Raw genomic sequence first — 6730 nt, 5'->3', positions numbered from 1 at the left:
ACCTACAGCCCTTCCCTGGGGATACGCTATCTCTTTGCCCTCTGGCAAGGGCAGGTTCCCACTGGTCTGTCCTTTAACTGCCAGAGTTGTGTGTACACTCACCAGAGAGAAAGTACCGTTCCCCCCACACCCTCCCTGGGATGTAAGTCCTGCCATAGTCACTACTCCACACCCACAAAGACTGAGGTTCATATTGCGGTCAGCTGTGTGGGGTCTGGCTCCCTCAGCTAGGGCTTGGGACCCTGCTGGCCACTTTAATGCTCTTCTAAACCCTTGCTTAAACCTGGACACAAGATGTCCACTCCATGGATTTCCTGAGCTTCATCCTAGAGTAATCCAATCCTAACCAATTTTAACCCTAACTCTAGCCCTGGCCTTCACTTTTCCTGTCTAAACTCCTGGAGACTTACAGCAAATGCTGGCTCCCTGCAGGGAGAAGCCACAGAGGCTCAGGGCTAGAGGAAATGGCATGGAAACACTGCCTGAGCCCAAACTGGATTCCCTGAGGCCATCTGGTACACCCGGGGTGCCTTGGCACAGGAAGCCCCAGAAACCACACATAGTTTCTGATCACCCACATCAGCTCCTGTTGGCATGAAAAACTGCTTCCACACATGTACACGTGTGCTTACAGAAGTACATCACTCTGCGTGTTGGACATTGTCACCTACATTTTAATTTAATTCGCCACAGACATGGAAAGAGATCCTGTGTCCAGAGTCACGGAGCGGAGAATGTCGGCCAAATGGCAGACTAGGAAGCTCCAAGTTCTCATTTATCCACAGACACTTCATGAAAAACAACCCCAAATAAACCCAGATGCGGTCTCTAACCGACTTTGAAGAAGCTCTGGAAAATGTTAAATGTTTACATCAACCAATAACATGCCCTTTCAAAAAAAATACACCTTTTGGTGAAATTGGATGGACGGAAGGGGAGCATTCTTACTGCATCTTACTCAGCTGCGGTTGGGTCTCTATGGGACTCATTTAGCACTCATTACACGCAGCCTTTTATTGCCATTTATGTATTTAAATATTTTGAGGGACAGCGATGTGTCCGGTATCCGACGTTAATGTCAAATGGTAAATAAGACACATCTCTTCTCGGGCATTGTGTGGTAGTTCTTCCAAGGAACTCGAGGCAGATGGTTTAGTCAACTTGACAGACAGCTCTCCATGTGTCTTCCTTTCTCCTTATTCCAAGCAGGTGGCTCCTGCTCACTTGGGGATGGTGGGAGATGGGGGAGCACGTACCGAGCAGGGTGCCGTAGGCTATCCTACTGTACTCGGAATATTATCTGAGAAGGAGCCATTGAGGTGCTTCAACAAAACGAAGACACGTTTAAATTTGTTTGAAAAATAGCATTCTGGCTTCACTAGGGAAGGAAGTTGGATAACCAAACGGCATGATTTGCCTGGCCCAGTGTCCTAAACATCTTAGCATGTATCTCAGGTTTTGTTTTTGACAAATGAAGAATTCCACTTTATACTTCTAAGGTCTTTTTGTGGTGTTTGAAGTGTTCATCAGTGAACACAAGTCTCACCTTAGCACGTGGTTAACTGAAAGGCACCTCCCTTTCAAGAACAAGAACAGCATGCTTTGTTGACAACCCAGTAGGATGAGGCCCACGCCTCCAGGTCCTGAGGAGCATTTGAAGTTGTGGCCTTTCTAACGGGCTAGACTGTGCCATCCTGTGCGACACAGGCGCCATCACGGGGACAGACAAGGGGCAGGGAAGGGCCAGCGTCCGTGAAGTGACGGTCAGAAAGCAGAAGTTAGATGGTCTTGTAGCACATGAGAAACCTCGACACTTACTCCAGGGGCTTGGTCATCTACGTCATGATGTAAATCTATAATTTCATTTGGTGTGCTTTTATTTAGCAATAAACCCTTTGAGCAGTCAGGAGTTCAAAAAGTCAAAAGCAGGTGTTCAATGAAAAATCAAGTTCTGGACTGTCTCGAGCAAGTTGGTAAGTTGCATAAAACATTAACCACGTGAACACTGAAGGCAGGAATCGGCTAAAACACCTATTTCAAAAGCCTGATGTGTATATGCAAACTTCACAACCTGACTTGTGCAGATGCAGAAAGTGCGCTTTCCGGTCTATGCAGTGACTGCTCTGTCCATGCCGTGCAGAGCGGGAGTGGAGTGACGGCATGCTGGCTCCACTACCAGATAAATTCTCAGCTAAATGCCGGTTCCATAGCGTGCTCTGAGATGCTTAATATAGAAATCAATTCCCACGATCCTCCTTCAAAGTTAATTCATGGAAACAGTAAACTTTTTTTTTTCCGAAGTTCATTTGGTTGTCATTGTGAAGACGATTGTAAATTTAGCTTAGAACACTTTGAAAATGAGATTTTATGATATAAATACAAGTGTTGGTGTGAAGCATAGACTTGTTTTTTAGACATTTTTTGCCCTACTGCATGTACACTCACAGCAGCGAGACAGAAGGAAAGTGAGAAATCTAACCTGGGGCACGCAGGATTTGAACCATGGTCGGCCATGTAGGAGTCTAGTAATATAATTGCTCTGCCATCTGCTGGCCTCAAAGCAGATTTGTACAAACAAGTTTTAATACTTAGGCTAATTTGAGAAACTTATGAAGCTGAAATGTACTAGGATTTGTTAGTGGTATACACATACTTTATAAACAACCTGCATTATCCATCAATCAAATACTCTGTAAATATATTTACAGAGTAACTAGAACTCTGAATACATTAAACTGAGAACATAAATATATGTGTATACTGGGACAGCAGGTGGCATTGGAGGTTAGGGTGCCTGGATCCCACACGGCCAATGGTGCACGCTTGAAAAAACTCGAGCACATATGTGGGTGCCCCCAAATCCCAGGAGAATGGAGAAGGGACTGTGGCATGGCCATTCCCCTGGGGGGTGATTTCTCACACTCTGGTTAGTATACACACTGTATAGTGAAAACTAAAAATATATATCTTTACCTTAGAGTTTGTTGCTAATAACACTGAATATACCAAACTTTTTCTTAAAACATCTTGTTTTTCTACTTGCTGTCCATCAAAATTGCAACTTACTAATGTTCTCAATTTTAGAACACTTCATAAATTAACCTAAGTTTACCTGCAGTGGTTTTAAGAATTTTTGTTGACAATTCCTTCAATCTTTGATAGCATTTTATTTAAAATAAGTTGAGATTTTAAAATGCAATTATTTAAAAATGGAGCATTAAAAATAAGTTGTTAACAAATTAGTTATGGGGGGGAAAGCTTAGAATAGTAAGATTCAAATTTATCCATGCAAAAGCAAGAGTTAGAATAGAAAAGACGTGAGAACTTAAGTGAGCAGTATTTTGAGCTGAAGTCTTGTTTTGCTTTGCAATATTTCAGTTTGCGGGAAGAATCTCTTGAGGCAGCAGTTCCCAATCTTTTTGGCACCAGGGTCCGGCATTACAGAAGACACCTTTTCAGGGACTGGGGCAGGGTGAAGGGGAGGGTGTGGCATGACTTGGGTATGGTTCATGTGCATTACATTTACTGTGCGCTTTATTTCTACTTCTATTGTGCAATGCTTCCTTACATACTGCATGGCAACTCACCATATAAAGCAGCATCAGTGGGAGCCCTGAGCTTGTTTTCCTGTGACTAGAATGCTACTGCCTTCAGAGCCACACAGCAACAGGGCTGCTAAGTGAATATGGGGGCTTGTGACAAGTTTCAGTGTGAGGACCCAAAGCAGCCCTGATCTGATGGAGGCAGAGCTCAGGTGGTGGCGAAGCAATGGGGGCAGCTGCAAATACAGATGAAGCTCACTCGCTTGCTCACTGCTCACCTCCAGTGGTGTGGCTGGGCTCCTAAGACGCCATGGACCAGGGCTTGGGGGCCCCTGCTCTAAGGGATCTTCTGTTTTGACCTGGATAAACTAGAACTGTGTGACAGGAGGAAATGGGGGAAGGCTTATGGTTCCCATGACCTAAATTTGATGAAGCATTCAAAAGGATCAAAAACTAGAGGCAACTAGAGGACAAATTTATTCTGTAAAAATATGTATCAAAGGAAGGCACTCGAAAAGGTGGCTGAGAGAAGCATCTATAGAAAACTAGGGACAGGACCAGTTGATGTAATGGCTAATGTCGCTGGATTCCTACATAGTTGACTGCTGTTTGAGTCCCAGACCTGGTGGCTTAAACTCACACTGGGTGCATGTGTGTGCGTGCCCAAGATCCTGAGAGGAAAGTGGAGAAGGGATTGTGGCATGGCCAATCCCCCCTGGGGGGTGATTTCTCACTGTCTCTTTCTGGCAAGTACATGTGTCCTATAGCAAAAGACAATGAAAGTGGAAATGACAATATTTGACCTGAAATACCAGTAAGTTTAATACATAACATTCAATCTTGGTCTGGACTTACCAACTATGTAGAGAGTAGTTTCTCAATAAAAAATACAATGGATGGGGCTAGACCCATAACCTCATGGTAAAGAGCCAGATTCCACATGGCCCACTACAGTTTGAATCCCAGTCCTGGCAGCTTGCAAAACATGGAAAGATCAGGGGGCTGGACTTCCACATGGCCAACTATGGTTCGAGTCCTGGACCTGGTGGCTTGTTTTCTCACTCCCCTACCCCTCCTCTGTCCCTCTCTGGTCAAATTAAAATAAAGTTAAATAAAATCTTAAAATGGAAAGGCCAGAGGAGTGGACTTGGAGATGGATATGGGAGATAGGAAGATGGAAGAGTGAGCCTGACGCCCACATTTCTGACCCGAGTCGCAGGGGATCAGAAATGGCTCCCCCAGCCACGTACTAAGTTATAAACCCCAGGGTGAGGAAGACAGGTTGGAGATGAAGGTAGGTAAGGATGACTAGCTGGACATGTTGAATTCGAGCTGTCCACAGCCAGCCGGCTGAAGACGCATATCCAGGGCCCACACCTCAGCACCCTGGCTCAGTGCTGGGCCTTGGGAGCCGGATTCCACATGACTGATGGTGGCTTACATTCTGGGCCCTGTGTTTTGGAAAACACGCCTGGAGCTTGTGTGTGCCCTAAATCCTGACAGGACGGAGAAATGGAGCAGAAGGGACTGTGGTGTGGTCATGTCCCATGGGGAAGACTCATGCGCTCTCCCCCTCTTCGGGAAGAGGCTGAACTAAATTAGATTTCACTTACAAATGCCAAACGTGGTTATATGACTTTGGAGAGAGTGACAGCATAGCATTGGGGCCCTCGGGGCATGGTCCCATGTGGCTGCCCTGGTCTCCCCCAGGCCATGGATGTAGTTCACAGGGATGGATGACTGACTGTGGCTGGCTCTGAGGTCAGAACCCTGCATGTGCGCTGCTCTTAGAGATGGAGAGAATGACTCCTCGTAGCTGAGTGCAAACACACCCGGACCCGAGCGTTCCCTCCTTGGTCCAGACACGGTCTGGACAAGCTTGTCCGAGGAGGCTGTCTGAGGCTGTCTGCAGGCTGCCCCAGGAGAACCCACGCTGTGTGGGGGACAGACGTGTGTCCACACCTCCCCTCCTCCTCACCCAATTATCACTTTTTCCTCTTGGGGAAAAACACACAAACCAGAAACAAAAAATTTGGCGGTACGAGGTCCAGACTGAACTCTTTGTGTGGCTGTGATTGCTCTTGGTGGGGTGGAATGCCAGGTAGGAAGGTGCGGGAGGGCTTACTGGACACTGGAAATTGTCCCGTTTGCTTGGATGTCCTTCAAATGTCTCGTGCTATTTACTTGTTGATCTGCAAGAGCTGCCGTCATTCCCATTTTTCAGGTGGAGAACACGAAGGCTTAGAAAGGAAGAGCCGTTCAAGAGCAGAGGCAGCGGCAGCAGGGTTTGAGCCCTGGGCGGTCTGACCACAGAGCTGTGACCTTTATTAGACATCACGCTCCTGTCCTCAGCAGTCAGCCGTCCATCTCCTCCCTGGCTGTCCCAGCCATAGCGACATCTTCTCCAGGGGGGTCTAAAATGGCCATTTGTCCACCAGCTTCTACTGGCCAAACCAGACTTAGAAGCCTTTTCTAACAGTAAAGTATGGATTTTGCTAACAGAACACTGAGTATTGGGGTAGGGGAGCAAGAGAACAGGAGGTATAGCTTATTCCCTTTTCTCACTAAAAGCTTTTTTCTTTTAGAGACTTTTGCTATAGGGCATGTGCTCTTGCTGGACAGACAAAGCAATAAATCATCCCCAGGGAGGATGCCACACTGCAATCCATTCTCCATTCTCTTGGGCACGCACACACATGCACCCAGCCCGAGGTTGGTTATTGTTTTAATTATTTTCCAGTTTGGTCAGAGAAAGTGAGAAAGCAAGCCGCCAGGCCTGGAACTCAAACCGCAGTCATTCATCTGAGAGTTCAGCACCTTTAACCACCACACCACCTACCAGCCTCAGTCAGTGTACGTTTTAAACCACCAGGTCTAGGACTTGAACCATGGTCAACCACATGGGAGTCCAGCGACATAACCATTATGCCATCTGCTGGTCCCCTCACTAAAAAGTCTTAAGCTTCTTGAGCCAGCCCCATGGCCTGATGGTTAAGAAAGCTGTGGCCCACATGGCCTGTGTGGCTTGAACCCCAGCCCTGGAAGCCTGAAACATAGGCCAGGCATGTGTGCCTAAAATCCTGCAAGGAGGGGATAATGGAAGAGAAGGGATAGAGCCTGCCCCCGCCCCATTGGGGGTGCTTTTCCCCCCTCTCCCTTTCCCCCCTCTCCCTTTCCCCCCTCTCCCT

This window comes from Tupaia chinensis, unplaced genomic scaffold (genome assembly GCF_000334495.1).
Source record: "Tupaia chinensis unplaced genomic scaffold, TupChi_1.0 Scaffold000315_1, whole genome shotgun sequence".
Lineage (NCBI taxonomy): Eukaryota > Metazoa > Chordata > Mammalia > Scandentia > Tupaiidae > Tupaia > Tupaia belangeri.
The sequence above is the reverse complement of the archived record's forward strand: the minus strand, read 5'-3'. Positions refer to the sequence as shown.